A 16211-nucleotide genomic window follows, 5' to 3' on the forward strand; every position below is an offset into this window, starting at 1 on the left:
CACTGAAATAGGCATAAAACAGCAAATCTGGGCTGGGCCTCCGGTTAATAGGTTAGTCCCAAAAATAATATAAAAGTGGATAATAAAGCCCAATATTGCCTAAAACAGTAGATAAAGTAGCACGGAGCAATCAAAAATTATAGATACGTTGGAGACGTATCACTGCCTCCCATGGGCGGCAGTGCTGTCGTGGAGGCCTCACCGCCCCATACTACACCCACCAATGGCCAAGCCATCCCCCCACTCACCCACACCCCCTGTTATTCTGCGACGACGGCAACCTCACATCGCAGCCGAACCAGTGAACCCTCGTACTCCTCTCCACGTGGGCTTCCACTGCCGTGTCTTCCCCAGCTCCGCGTTGTCCTCTTCCTAGGCCTCGCTGTCGTCCACCACCGTGGTGCTCTCGGTGCGGCGTGGTCAATGTGGTCAATGACCGACTTCCATCGGAAGAGTACTGTACGTGGAGAGGCTGACAGCTAGGTCCATGGCAGCCGCAAGGAAGTGTCTCCTTATTACGCGGAAAATAATTGTTCCTCCGCCTGGCAGTAGGGAACCACCGGACGGGCCACCGTATTTCACGAAAAAACGTTTCCCCTGACTGCTAGGACCCACCGAAAGGGCCACCGTATTTTGCAAAAAAGTGTTCCCCCCGCTGTCAGCTCGGACCCATCGGAAGTGCCTCCTTATTAAGCACAAAAAAATGAATACTCCCCCTGCTAGCTGGGACCCACCTTGGTGGGAGGCTGACTTGTGGGCCTACTAAGTTGACTGGGACAAAGACTTTTGTCTACTTTAGTCAATATGAACGATTCTAGCTCCAGTGACCGTACGATGTCCATCCAATGACCGTAGTGCTTCTTCAACCTCTGGTCTTATTGCTCCAGCCGCCCAAATCAGCGTCGGTCGTGCCGCATGCTCCTGCCTCCCGTGGTCGGCTGCGATGTCGCGGAGGCCTCACCGCCCCCTACTGCTCCCACCGCTGGCTAGGCCATCCCTCTACTCACCCACACCCCCTGATATTCTGCGGCGATGACAACCTCACACCGCAGCCGAACCAGTGAACGCTCGTACTCCTCTCCACGCGGGCTTCCACTGTCGTGTCTTCCCGGCTCCGTGTCGTCCCCTTCCTAGGCTTCACCGTTGTCCACCGTCCTGGTGCTGTCGGCGCGGCGTGGTCAACATGGTCAAGGGACAACTTCCATCAGAAGAGTATTGTATATGGAGAGGCTGACAGCTGGGTCCACAGCGGCCGCAAGGAAGTGCCTCCTTATTACGCGCAAAATGATTATTCTTCCACCTGACAACGGGGACCCACCGGTCGGGCCACCATATTTCACAAAAAAAATGTTTCCCCCCTGATTGCTGGGACCCACCAGCTACATCTTTGCACGCAAGGAAGTGCGTCCGGGCAAAAAAAACGATTCGCCCCCCTGACTGCTGGGACCCACCAGCTACATCTCCGCACGCCAGGAAGTGCCTGACAATCGGGACCCACCTGGTCGATGTGTACGTAGCATTGTCATTTTGGTCGCGAACGTGTACGTACATACTGGTCGATATAGAGGCACGCACGTAGCATGTACACGTACGTACAATGGCCAGGGTGCAAGAAAGTAAATACGGCCACGTACGTACATACGGGCGGGGTCTCGAACGCCTACTCGTGCATAGGTACGGCCAAGGCTCGTGTACATGGCTAGATCAAAACGGAGAAACAACGTCGTCGTCGTGTTCATCGGGAGGCAATGGAATGCGTCGTGTCGATGGGGAGGCAACGGAATGCGTCGTGTTCATCGGGAGGCAATAGAATGCGTCGTGTTGATGGGGAGGCAACGGAACGCGTGGGAGCCAACCGGCTTGGACGGAACAGCCGATGGAAACGAGGCCTGGCGTACCGCACAACGGAGAAAACGACCTTGTGTTCGACTGGCCACGTTCGAAACAGGATCCTGTTAATCGAGAGGGGTCTGGTGTATCGCAAAACGGAGGAAACGGACTTGTGTTGGACCTCCTACGGTCGAAACGGGGTCCTGTTGATCGGGAGGGGTGTGGCGTACCACAAAACGGAGGAATGGACTTGTGTTGGAGTGCTACGGTCGAAACAGGGGTCCTGTTCATCAGGAGGGGTGTGGCGTACCGCAAAACAGGACTCCACGGGTTCAGTTAGAGCCCAACGCCTCGCACACACGCGCGTACATGTACGAGAGAAACGCGCATCGCTCGGCCCCAACCACCCACCTAACCGGGAACACCCCGATATTTTCCTCGCCCTCGCGTCTACCACGGTTTTTTCTGTCATGAACGGCCCAAAGAATGTCATGCAGCTGTGTCAGCCCGCCCAGGACGAAAAGCCCATTTTCTGTCATGATTTTTTGTCATAGAAGTAGGAGCCCACCAAATCTATGATGATACCGGGTTTTGTCACAGTTATCGTCATAGAAGTGTCATAAGTATGACAAAAAAATTTGTTCGGCCCAAAATGTCACGGATGTGTCTCTTTTTGTAATGAAGATGGCCACTGGTGATGATTCCCCATCTGGCAGGGTGCTGGAACAGGGTCCCGATTGGTTTTTCGTGGCTACAGAGGCTTGCGGCGGTGGAGTTCCCGGTCTAGGTTTGTTTTCGGGGGTTTCTGTATTTATTGGAATTTTTGGCGTCGGTTTCACGTCACGGGGGTTGATACATCTCCAACGTATCTATAATTTTTTATTGTTCCATGTTGTTATATTATCATTCTTGGATGTTTTACAATCATTTATAGTCATTTTATATCATTTTTGTACTAACCTATTGACAGAGTGCCCTGTGCCAGTTGTTGTTTTCTGCATGTTTTTACATCGCATGAAATCAATATCAAACGGAGTCCAAATGCAACGAAACTCCTGGAGGATTTTTTGGCCAGAAGAAACCCAGTGGGCCAAGGAAGCACCTAGGGGGCTGCTCGAGGGGAGAAGCACCCACCAGGGCGCGCCAGGAGGCCCAGGCACGCCCTGGTGGGTGATGCCCACCTCGGGTGCCCCCTGAACCGCCTCTTTTCTTTATAAATAACCAAATATTCCAGAAACCCTAGGGGAGTCAACAAAAATCAATTCCAGCCGCTGCAGAGTCCAGAATCACCAGATGCAATCGAGACACCGTCATGGAGGGGTTCACCACTTCCATTGGTGCCTCTTCGATGATGCGTGAGTAGTTCTTTGTAGACCTACAGGTCCGTAGTTAGTAGCGAGATGGCTTCCTCTCTCTCTCTCTCTCTTGATTATCAATACAATGGTCTCTTGGAGATCCATATGATGTAAGTCTTTTTGCGGTGTGTTTTCTGGGATCCGATGAACTTTGAGTTTATGATCAGATCTATGTTTTTATCCATGAAAGCTATTTGAGTCTTCTTTGATCTCTTATTTGCATGATTGCTTATAGCCTCGTATTTCTTCTCCGATATTTGGGTTTTGTTTGGCCAACTTGATCTATTTATCTTGCAATGGGAAGTGGTGCTTTGTAGTGGGTTCGATCTTACGCTGCTTGATCCCAGTGACAAAAGGGGAACTGACACGTATGTATTGTTGCTACTAAGGATAACAAGATGAGATCTATATCTTCCCAATAGATAAACATATCTTGTCTACATCATGTCATCGTTCTTATTGCATTACTCCTTTTTCTCATGAACTTAATACACTAGATGCATGCTGGACAACGGTCGATGTGTGGAGTAATAGTAGTAGATGCAGGCAGGAGTCGGTCTACTAATCTTGGATGTGATGCCTATATAATGATCATTGCCTGGATACCATCATGATTATTTGAAGTTCTATCAATTGCCCAACGGTAATTGTTTACCCACCGTTTGCTATTTTTCTCGAGAGAAGCCACTAGTGAAACCTACGGGCCCCGGGTCTCTTTTCATCATATTGCCTTTGCGATCTATTTTTCTCTTGCATTTAGTTTCAGATCTATTAAACCAAAAATACAAAAATACCTTCCTGTAATTTATTTGTTCAACCAAAATAAAATGGCATTGCAAGGATAGCACATATCATGTGAAGAAGCAAAAACTTAGGCTCAACCAAAACTGACTGATAGTTGTTGAAGAAGAAAGGTGGGATGCCAACCGGGGCATCCCCAAGCTTAGATGCTTGAGACTTCTTGAAATATTAATTAGGGATGCCTTGGGAATCCCCAAGCTTGATCATTTTTGTCTCCTTAATTCCTCTTATATCACGGTTTCCCTAAATCTTAAAAACTTCATACACACAAAACTCAACAAGAACTCGTGAGATAATTTAGTATAAATCCATGCAAAACCTTATCATTCTCTACTGTAGGAAATCACCAAAATTATTATTTGGCATTGCCTAATAAATGCCTCTGCATATTTAACACTCCTATCCTCAAATAGAATCATTAAACAAGCAAACATATGCAAACAATGCAAACATAACAGCAATATGTCTAAACAGGACAGACTGTAAGGAATGCAAGAGGAATCATACTTTCCTAACTCCAACACTTCTGAAAAATTACCACATTGTAGAAAATTTGTTGTTACTCATTGTGTCAAAATTTCAAGATTTTATCATGTTCTGACAATTCACCAATTTTCAAAACATAACAGCAAACTCTCTGTTTTCAAAACAACAACGTACATACTTGTAAAATAAGCATGGTAAACGTTGTACTTTACTTTTTTATTGAACTAAAAGATAGAAAACATGTATCAATAAAAGAAAGCAAATATAAATAAAAGAAAATGACGCTCCAAGCAAAACACATATCATGTGGTGAATAAAAATATAGCCTCAAGTAAGGTTACCGATGAACGAAGACGAAAGAGGGGATGCCACCCGAGGCATCCCCAAGCTTAGATGCTTGGTTGTCCTTGAATATTACCTTGGGGTGCCTTGGGCATCCCCAAGCTTAGGCTCTTGCCACTCCTTATTCCGCAGTCCATCGAAACTTCACCCAAAACTTGAAAACTTCACAAAACAAAACTCAACAGAAAATCTTATGACACTACAAAAAAAAATACACTTCCGTGATGATACGTGTTTGTCATAGTAGGTCGTGTTTTTTGTCATGCATGTACATCCATGACGATTTTATGACAGAATCAAGATAGTCATACCTATGCTGTCGTAGAAGTGTTCCATGAAATTACCAAAATTATCATCACAGAAGTGTCCACTTCCATGACAATAAATCATGCATCACAGAAGTGCTTTCGTCAAGGGTAACCGACATGTGGCATCCACCGTAACAGAATGCCGTTAAGCTATCGGGTCGGGTTTTGGATCTGATAACCCGTTAATAGCCCGGGCCAATGGGAAATTTCCACCTGTAAAATTCTCATTGGCCGATGGAACCACGCGCCAGCTCTGTGTTGGCACAGGTGTCACTCATCCAATGGTCGAGATGGGCCTATGATATGTTGACACATGGACGGGCCCAAAAGTGGCCCATAAAGTTTAAATGGGCTGGCCCAACTGAAGGCCCATAAGATTTAGTGGACCATATTGGGCCGGCCGAGCTAAAGGCCCATAAGATTTTGCAGACCATTATGGGCCGGCCCAGCTAAAGGCCAACAAGATTTGGCGGACCACACTGGGCCCGCCCAGCTAAAGTCCCACAAGATTTTGCAGCCATAATGGGTCGGCACAGCTAAAGGCCCAACATTCTCTGTTAAGGCTCGTACGGCTAGTGTCAAATTGGCCCGTCAATGACTGTCCTAAAATTTTCATCATCGCGGCCCATGGTCACTTCTGGCCCGTTAACAGTCCGCTTAGTATTTGGGCCGAATTACGGCCTAGTGTATTTCCGGCCTGTTAAAGGTCCTGCTTCATTTGGGCCCATTTATAGGCCATTGAAACTTTTGGCCCATAAACGACCGTCAAGGATTTAGGTCATATTCGTCCATGTGTGACATTCGGCCTGTTAGAGGCCCACTATAGATTTGGGCCACTTGCGGCCTGTTGTGGTTTTCGATCTATTAACGTTGGACGAAAACCATGGGCCATATGTGGCCCAATGTCACAACAGGCCAATTAATGGCCCATATAAAAATGATGATAATCTAGCCCGACCGAACTTTCGGCCTATTAAAGGCCCATGTATTAGGTCGGCGCATTTACGGCCCGTCCGAATTTCGGCCTGTCAAAGATCCGCATCGTAAATGGGCCACCATTTTGGCCTGCTAAGACCAGTGGGTTATTTGGCACAATCAGGGCCCAATCTCACTTTCGGTCTATTAAAGGCCCATGTGTTTTATGGGCTCGAGATATTTACACCTGTAAACGGCCTATTGTTACTGAGGGCCCAAATTATATTTAGGCCTGTTAAAGGCCCACTATGGGCACAGGCCTACCAGAAAAATATGAAAGCTTATGCTGATTTAGGCCCAGATATTTTTAGTGGGCTACATGCAAATTTCGGCCCATAATCGTTTTTAGCCCAATTGGAATGGGTCCAATGAATGTTGGCATGTTGGGCTCCTACGAAGCTTTCGGCCTAATACATTTTAGTGGGCTACATGCAAATTTCGGCCCATAATCGTTTTTAGCCCAATTGGAATGGGTCCGACGAATGTTGGCATGTTGGGCTCCTACGAAGCTTTCGGCCTGATACATTACTAAGATAAACCTACACTATACAAAAATGGCGTCGTAATTACTACAGCCTTTGGCAGCATCATAAATGATGTATCACAACAAAATAAATTCCAACCATACAACAAAAGGCCTGTTGGCATAAAGTTTACAATCCTTGCAGATAAAAGCACCATCAGATGTATAGAAGCATAGATCATTTGACCTGAGTCCTAATGTTTCAGGCTGTAGAATCTGATGGAGCAGCACAATCTTCACATTTTTCCACTATTGCTCTTGAACAACGAAGCGAATGTCTGATAGTCTGGTCTCAAAACCATTCATATCTTGACGTCATTTGTTAACCACTATTCTTGTTTCCAAAATGACGTCCATTAGGGATTGGACTTGTGCCTGGAGCACACATATATCACTCTGTCTAGCAGGAAGATTTTGTTCAGTAGGCGATTTGGACGAGGTTACCTTGACAACCAACCCAGAATTACGCAGGAAGGTGATTTGTGCACTGTTAGTGGAGAGATACTGACGCACTGCAGCAAGAGGTGACATTGTTCCTGTGGTAGCCTTGTCACCTTCAGGTGGTTGTGGCCATTCAATCATTTGTTCCATAGCTTCCTGAAAGTTTGAACTTGTAGATTAGTGTACCAGATAAGTTACTAATGAGACAAAAAACAAACAAAGTAGGTTACACGTTTATACATAACTTATTTTGGTGAACTAGTGTAATACATTAGCATGTATTGTAGTGCCAACTACATAATAAAACCACTTTCAGAACATATGTCCATGTAGCATGCCTACTGTATTGTCTATTTCCTCACATTCGTTGACATCTAAGGATAAACAGACATTGTTTAAAGTAGGCTGAACATAGTATGACATCATTCATATCATGGGCAAATAGATATAAAACAAACAGGCTATTTTATAATTGTGTGCGCATGTGAACATAACAACTAGATTACAGATCAAGACCAAAAGAATATCCTTCATCTCTTTTAAACCATGTAAGGTGAAATGATACGTTAAGGCAACTGTGTATAAAAGTGAATAGAGTAACTGATATTGGCTGCAAACCAAGTAGTTAAATGAACACATCACAGTACCAATCAGTTCAAAGGCATGAGGAGTAAGGACTTACAACAGCGGCTTGAACTAGTGTGCTCATGCCATTCATCTTGTTGGTGTGGCAATCCTTGAAGATTTGCACTGCATTTGGTTCAGGTTCTTTTTGGTCCGCATGGGCTTTCCTCTATATTTGGAACAAGTCAATATAGATACGATAATATGGCACAGAAAAAAGAAGGAAGTAGCAGCTAATTACAAGAGCCTTGTAGTGTGCAATATACCTACGAGATCTTGTTGTCTATTGGAATTTCACGTTAGAATGGTTGGTTTTGTTCTTCAAACAGTTAGCCTAGAAGAAGGTACACTTGTAAGGCACATACATAAATACACGTTCAATATGTGGTCCGATCAAATACATAGAGCCTACCTAATACTTTGGATCAGACCAGTATTTAATGAGGGTTGTCAAGTCTTCATCTGTAATATATTCCAGTGGAGATGTTTGGTCGATTTCATTGTTAGCCTTGCCTTCAAAGTGAGATTTTCCAAGGTGGTACCGATACTGTCGCAGAGCAGACTGAAAAACATGAGTGCATGCTTGTTTAGTTGCATCATCTTTCGGATCCAACTTGAACCTCATCTATTGAAAAAAGAATGTGAGTCTTATTAGGAGGAAGCTAGGAAGTATGGGACAGAGCAAGACAATATTACTAATTGCGATGAATAACATTACTTACGGATAAATGGTCAAGGAAGGTGTTAAACTGGGTATTGTCTTTCTCATTCCTGTACGGGGTCCACGTTGGGAGGATATGTGCATGACACTGATAACCCACAAGTATAGGGGATCACAACAATTTTCGAGGGTAGAGTATTCAACCCAAATTTATCGATTTGACACAAGGGGAGCCAAAGAATATTCTCAAGTATTAGCAGTTGAGTTGTCAATTCAACCACACCTGGATAACTTATTATCTGCAACAAAGTATTTAGTAGCAAAGTAGTATGATAGTAATGGTAACAGTGGCAAAAGTAACGATAGCAGTTTTGTGGTAATTGTAACAGTAGCAACGGAAAAGTAAATAAGCAAAGCACAATATGTGAAAAGCTCGTAGGCATTGGATCAGTGATGGATAATTATGTCGGATGTGTAATAGTTATAACATAGGGTGACACAGAACTAGCTCCAGTTCATCAATGTAATGTAGGCATGTATTCCGAATATAGTCATACGTACTTATGGAAAAGAACTTGCATGACATCTTTTGTCCTACCCTCCTGTGGCAGCGGGGTCCTAGTAGAAACTAAGGGATATTAAGGCCTCCTTTTAATAGAGAACCGGACCAAATCATTAGCACTTAGTGAATACATGAACTCCTCAAACTACGGTAATCACCGAGAAGTATCCCGATTATTGTCACTTCGGGGTTGTCGGATCATAACACATAGTAGGTGACTATAGACTTGCAAGATAGGATCAAGAACTCACATATATTCATGAAAACATAATAGCTTCAGATCCGAAATCATGGCACTCGGGCCCTAGTGACAAGCATTAAGCATAGCAAAGTCATAGCAACATCAATCTCAGAACATAGTGGATACTAGGGATCAAACCCTAACAAAACTAACTTGATTACATGGTAAATCTCATCCAACCCATCACCGTCCAGCAAGCCTACGATGGAATTACTCACGCACGGTTGTGAGCATCATGAAATTGGCGATGGAGGATGGTTGATGATGACGATGGCGATGAATCCCCCTCTCCGGAGCCCCGAACGGACTCCAAATCAGCCCTCCCGAGAGAGATTAGGGCTTGGCGGCGGCTCCGTATCGTAAAACGCGATGAAACTTTCTCTCTGATTTTTTCTCTGTGAAATGGAATATATAGAGTTGGAGTTGAGGTCGGTGGAGCATCAGGGGGCCCACGAGACAGGGGGCGCGCCCAGGGGGAGGGGGCGCTCCCCCCACCCTCATGGACAGGGTGTGGGCCCCCTGGCCTTGATTCTTTCGCCAGTATTTTTATATTTTCCAAAAGTTATCTCCATGGATTTTCAGGACATTCCGAGAACTTTTGTTTTCTGCACAATAAACAACACCATGGCAGTTCTGCTGAAAACAGCGTCAGTCCGGGTTAGTTTCATTCAAATCATGCAAGTTAGAGTCGAAAACAAGGGCAACAGTATTTGGAAAAGTAGATGCGTTGGAGACGTATCAACTCCCCCAAGCTTAAACCTTTGCTTGTCCTCAAGCAATTCAGTTGATAAACTGAAAGTGATAAAGAAAAACTTTTACAAACTCTATTTGCTCTTGTTGTTGTAAATATGTGAAGCCAGCATTCAAGTTTTCAGCAAAGATTATAAACTAACCATATTCATAATAACACTTAGGTCTCATATTTACTCATATCAATGGAATAATCAACTAGCGAGCAATAATAATAAATTTTGGATGACAACACTTTCTCAAAACAATCATAATATGATATAACAAGATGGTATCTCGCTAGCCCTTTCTGAGACCGCAAAACATAAATGCAGAGCACCTTTAAAGATCAAGGACTGACTAAACATTGTAATTCATGATAAAAGAGATCATGTCAAGTCATACCCAATATAAACTAATAGTAATGCATGCAAATGACAGTGTGCTCTCCAACGGTGCTTTTTAATAAGAGGGTGATGGCTCAACATAAAAGTAAATAGATAGGCCCTTCGCAGAGGGAAGCAGGGATTTGTAGAGGTGCCAGAGCTCGATTTTAAAATAGAGATGAATAACATTTTGAGCGGTATACTTTCAGTGTCAACGCAACAACTATGAGATATCGATATCTTCCATGCTACATACATTATAGGCGGTTCCCAAACAGACTGGTAAAAGTTTATACTCCCCCACCACCAACAAGCATCAATCCATGGCTGGCTCGAAACAACGAGTGCCTCCAACTAGCAACAGCCCTGGGGGAGTTTTGTTTAATTATTTAGATTTGCTTTGATCTTTTTGATCATGGGGCTGGGCATCCCGGTTACCAGCCATTTTCTCGTGAATGAGGAGCGGAGTCCACTCATCTTGAGAATAACCCACCTAGCATGGAAGATACAGAGAGCCCTAGTTGAAACATGAGCTTCTCGAGCATACAAAACAGAATTTCATTTGAAGGTTTAGAGTTTGGCACATACAAATTTACTTGGAACGGCAGGTAGATACCGCATATAGGAAGGTATGGTGGACTCATATGGAATAACTTTGGAGTTTATGGAGTTTGGATGCACAAGCAGTATTCCCACTTAGTACAGGTGAAGGCTAGCAAAAGACTGGGAAGTGACCAACTGAGAGAGCGACAACATTCATGAACATGCATTAAAATTAATCAACATCGAGTGCAAGCATGAGTAGGATATAATCCACCATGAACATAAATATCGTGAAGGCTATGTTGATTTGTTTCAACTACATGCGTGAACATGTGCCAAGTTGAGTCACTCAATTCATTAAAAGGAGGATACCACCCTATCATACCACATCACAACCATTTTAATAGCATGTTGGCATGCAAGGTAAACCATTATAAACTCATAGCTAATTAAGCATGGCATAAGCAACTATAATCTCTAAATGTCATTGCAAACATGTTTATTCATAATAGGCTGAATTAGGAACAATGAACTCATCATATTTACAAAAACAAAAGAGGTCGGGTTCATACCAGCTTCTCTCATCTCAATCAGTCCATCATATATCATCATTATTGCCTTTCACATGCATGACCAAATGGTGTGTATGTTGGGGAACATAGCAGAAATTTAAAATTTTCCTACGAGTCACCAAGATCTATCTATGGAGAAACCAGCAACGAGGGGAAGGAGAGTGCATATACATACCCTTGTAGATCGCTAAGCGGAAGCGTTCAAGAGAACGGGGTTGAAGGAGTCATACTCGTCGTGATCCAAATCACCGGAGATCCTAGTGCCGAACGGACGGCACCTCCGCGTTCAACACATGTACAGCCCGGTGACGTCTCCCATGCCTTGATCCAGCAAGGAGAGAGGGAGAGGTTGAGGAAGACTCCGTCTAGCAGCAGCACAACAGCGTGGTGGTGATGCAGGAGCGTGGCAATCCTGCAGGGCTTCCCCAAGCACCGCGGGAGAGGAGAAGGGAGAGAGGTAGGGCTGCGCCAGGGAGAGGTCAAACTCATGTGTTGGGCAGCCCCTAGACCTCAACTATATATAGGGGAAGGGGAGGGGGCTGCGCCCCCTCTAGGGTTCCCTCCCCAGGGGTGGCGGCAGCCCCTAGATCCCATCTGGGTCGCGGCCAGAGGGGGAGAGAGGGGAGGCGCACCTGGGGTGGGCCTTAGGGCCCATCTGCCCTAGGGTTTGCCCCCTCCCACTCTTCCCTGCGCCTTGGGCCCTTGTGGGGGGCGCACTAGCCCACCTGGGGCTGGTATCCTCCCACACTTGGCCCATGCAGCCCTCTGGGGCCGGTGTCCCCACTTGGTGGACCCCCGGGACCCTCCCGGTGGTCCCGGTACGTTATCGATAAAACCAGAAACTTTTCCGGTGACCAAAACAGGACTTCCCATATATAAATCTTTACCTCCGGACCATACCGGAACTCCTCGTGACGTCCGGGATCTCATCCGGGACTCCGAACAACATTCGGTAACCACATACAAACTTCCTTTATAACCCTAGCGTCATCGAACCTTAAGTGTGTAGACCCTACGGGTTCGGGAACCATGCAGACATGACCGAGACGTTCTCCGGTCAATAACCAACAGCGGGATCTGGATACCCATGTTGGCTCCCACATGTTCCACGATGATCTCATCGGATGAACCACAATGTCAAGGACTCAATCAATCCCGTATACAATTCCCTTTGTCTCGCGGTATTGTACTTGCCCGAGATTCGATCGTCGGTATCCCGATACCTTGTTCAATCTCGTTACCGGCAAGTCTCTTTACTCGTTCCGTAACACATCATCCCGTGATCAACCCCTTGGTCGCATTGTGCAAATTATGATGATGTCCTACCGAGTGGGCCCAGAGATACCTCTCCGTTTACACGGAGTGACAAATCCCAGTCTCGATTCGTGCCAACCCAACAGACACTTTTGGAGATACCTGTAGTGCACCTTTATAGCCACCCAGTTACGTTGTGACGTTTGGTACACCCAAAGCATTCCTACGGTATCCGGGAGTTGCACAATCTCATGGTCTAAGGAAATGATACTTGACATTAGAAAAGCTTTAGCATACGAACTACACGATCTTTGTGCTAGGCTTAGGATTGGGTCTTGTCCATCACATCATTCTGCTAATGATGTGATCCCGTTATCAACGACATCCAATGTCCATGGTCAGGAAACCGTAACCATCTATTGATCAACGAGCTAGTCAACTAGAGGCTTACTAGGGACATGGTGTTGTCTATGTACCCACACATGTATCTGAGTTTCCTATCAATACAATTATAGCATGGATAATAAACGATTATCATGAACAAGGAAATATAATAATAACTAATTTATTATTGCCTCTAGGGCATATTTCCAACAGTCTCCCACTTGCACTAGAGTCAATAATCTAGTTCACATCGCCATGTGATTAACACTCACACATCACATCGCCATGTGATCAACATCCAAAGAGTTTACTAGTGTCATTAAACTAGTTCACATCATCATGTGATTAAGACTCAATGAGTTCTGGGGTTTGATCATGTTTTGCTTGTGAGAGAGGTTTTAGTCAACGGGTCTGCAACATTCAGATCCGTATGTACTTCGCAAATCTCTAGGTCATATTATAAATGCTGCTTCCATGCTCCACTTGGAGCTATTCCAAATGGTTGCTCCACTATACGTATTCGGTTTTCTACTCAGAGTCACTCGGATAGGTGTTAAAGCTTGCATCGACATAACCCTTTACGCCGAACTCTTTATCACCTCCATAATCGAGAAACATGTCCTTATTTACTCCAAGGACAATTTTGACCGCTGTCCAATGATCCATTCCTGGACCATTCTTGTACCCCTTGACTGACTCATGGCAAGGCACACTTCCGGTGCGGTACACAGCACAACATACTATAGAGCCTACTTCTGAAGCATAGGGGACGACCTTCGTCCTTTCTCTCTATTCTGTTGTGGTCGAGCTTTAAGTCTTAACTTCGTACCTTACATCTCAGGCAAGAACTCCTTCTTTGACTGATCCATCTTGAACACCTTCAAGATCATGTCAAGGTATATGCTCATTTGAAAGTACCATTAAGCGGTTTTGATCTATTCTCATAAATCTTGATGCTCAATGTTCAAGTAGCTTAATCCAGGTTTTCCCTTGAAAAACATTTTTCAAATAACCCTATATGCTTTCCAGAAATTCTACATCATTTCTGATCAACAATATGTCAACAACATATACTCATCAGAAATTCTATAGTGCTCCGAGATGCTTACTCCAGTCCTTAGAAGGATCGCTGGAGCTAGCATACATTTTAGCATCCTTAGGAAAACTGGTAAGGAAACTCGTTTTGACATACATCTGCCAGATTTCATAAATGCAGCTAATGCTAACATGATTCCGACGGACTTAAGCATTGCTACGGATGAGAAGATCTCATCGTAGTTAACTCCTTGAACTTGTGAAAAAACTCTTTGCCACAAGTCGAGCTTCATAGACGGTGACATTATCGTCCATGTCCGTCTTCTTCTTAAAGATCCATTTATCTCAATGACTTGCCGATCAACGGGCAAGTCCACCAAAGTCCATGCTTTGTTCTGATACATGGATCCTATCTCGGATTTCATGGCTTCTAACCATTTGTCAGAATTTGGGCCCACCATCGCTTCTCCATAGCTCGTAGGTTCATTGTTGTCTAGCAACATGACCTTCAAGACAGGATTACTGTACCACTCTGAAGTTGTACGCATCCTTGTCACCCTACGAGGTACGGTAGTGACTTGATCCGAAACTTAATGATCACTATCATAAGCTTCTACTTCAATTGGTGTAGGCGCCACAGGAACAACTTCTTGTGCCCTGCTACACACTAGTTGAAGTGACGGTTCAATAACCTCATCAAGTCTCCACCATCCTCCCACTCAATTTTTTCAAGAGAAACTTTTCCTCGGGAAAGGTCCCGTTTCTAGAAACAATTACTTTTGCTTCCGGATCTGAGATAGTAGGTATACCCAACTATTTTGGGTATCCTATGAAGATGTATTTATCCATTTTTGGGTTCGAGCTTATCATGATGAAACTTTTTCACATAAGCGTCGCAGCCCCAAACTTTTAAGAAACGACAACTTAGGTTTCTCCAAACCATAGTTCAAACGGTGTCGTCTCAACGGAATTACGTGGTGCCCTATTAAAGTGAGTGTGGTTGTCTCTAATGCCTAACCCATGAACGATAGTGGTAATTCGATAAGAGACATCGTGGTACGCACCATATCCAATAGGGTGTAACTATGATGTTCAGACACACCATCACACTATGGTTTTCCAGGCGGTATTAATTGTGAAACAATTTCCACAATGTCTTAATTGCGTGCCAAAGCTCGTAACTCAGATACTCATCTCTATGATCATACCATAGACATTTTATCCTCTTGTCACGAGGAACTTCAACCTCACTCTGAAATTACTTGAACCATTCAATAATTCAGACTTGTGTTTGATCAAGTAAATATACTCAGTATCTACTCAAATCATCCGTGAACTAAGAACATAACGATATCCACTGCGTGCCTTAGCATTCATTGGACTGCACACATCAAAATGTATTACTTCCAACAAGTTGCTTTCTTGTTCCATTTTACTGAAAACGAGGCTTTCAGTCATCTTGCCCATGTGGTATGATTTGCATATCTCAAGTGATACAAAATCAAGTGAGTCCAAACGATCCATCTGCATGGAGTTTCTTCATGCGTATACACCAATAGACATGGTTCGCATGTCTCAAACTTTCAAAAACGAGTGAGTCCAAAGATCCATCAACATGGAGTTTCTTCATGCGTTTTATACCAATATGACTTACATGGCAGTGCCACAAGTAAGTGGTACTATCATTACTATCTTATATCTTTTGGCATGAAAATGTGTATCACTACGATCGAGATTCAATAAACCATTCCTTTAGGTGCAAGACCATTGAAGGTATTATTCAAATAAATGGAGTAACCATTATTCTCCTTAAATGAATAACCGTGTTGCGATAGACATAATCCGATCATGTCTATGCTCAACGCAAACACCAAATGACAATTATTCAGGTTTAATACTAATCTTGATGGTAGAGGGAGCGTGCGATGTTTGATCACATCAATCTTGGAAACACTTCCAACACATATCGTCAGCTCACCTTTAGCTAGTCTTCGTTTATTTCGTAGCCTTTTATTTCGAGTTACTAACACTTAGCAACAGAACCAGTATCTAATACCCTGGTGCTACTAGGAGTACTAGTAAAGTACACATTAACTTAATGTATATCAAATATACTTCTATCGACCTTGCCAGCCTTCTCATCTACCAAGTATCTAGGG

This window comes from Triticum aestivum, chromosome 1B (assembly GCF_018294505.1).
Source record: "Triticum aestivum cultivar Chinese Spring chromosome 1B, IWGSC CS RefSeq v2.1, whole genome shotgun sequence".
Lineage (NCBI taxonomy): Eukaryota > Viridiplantae > Streptophyta > Magnoliopsida > Poales > Poaceae > Triticum > Triticum aestivum.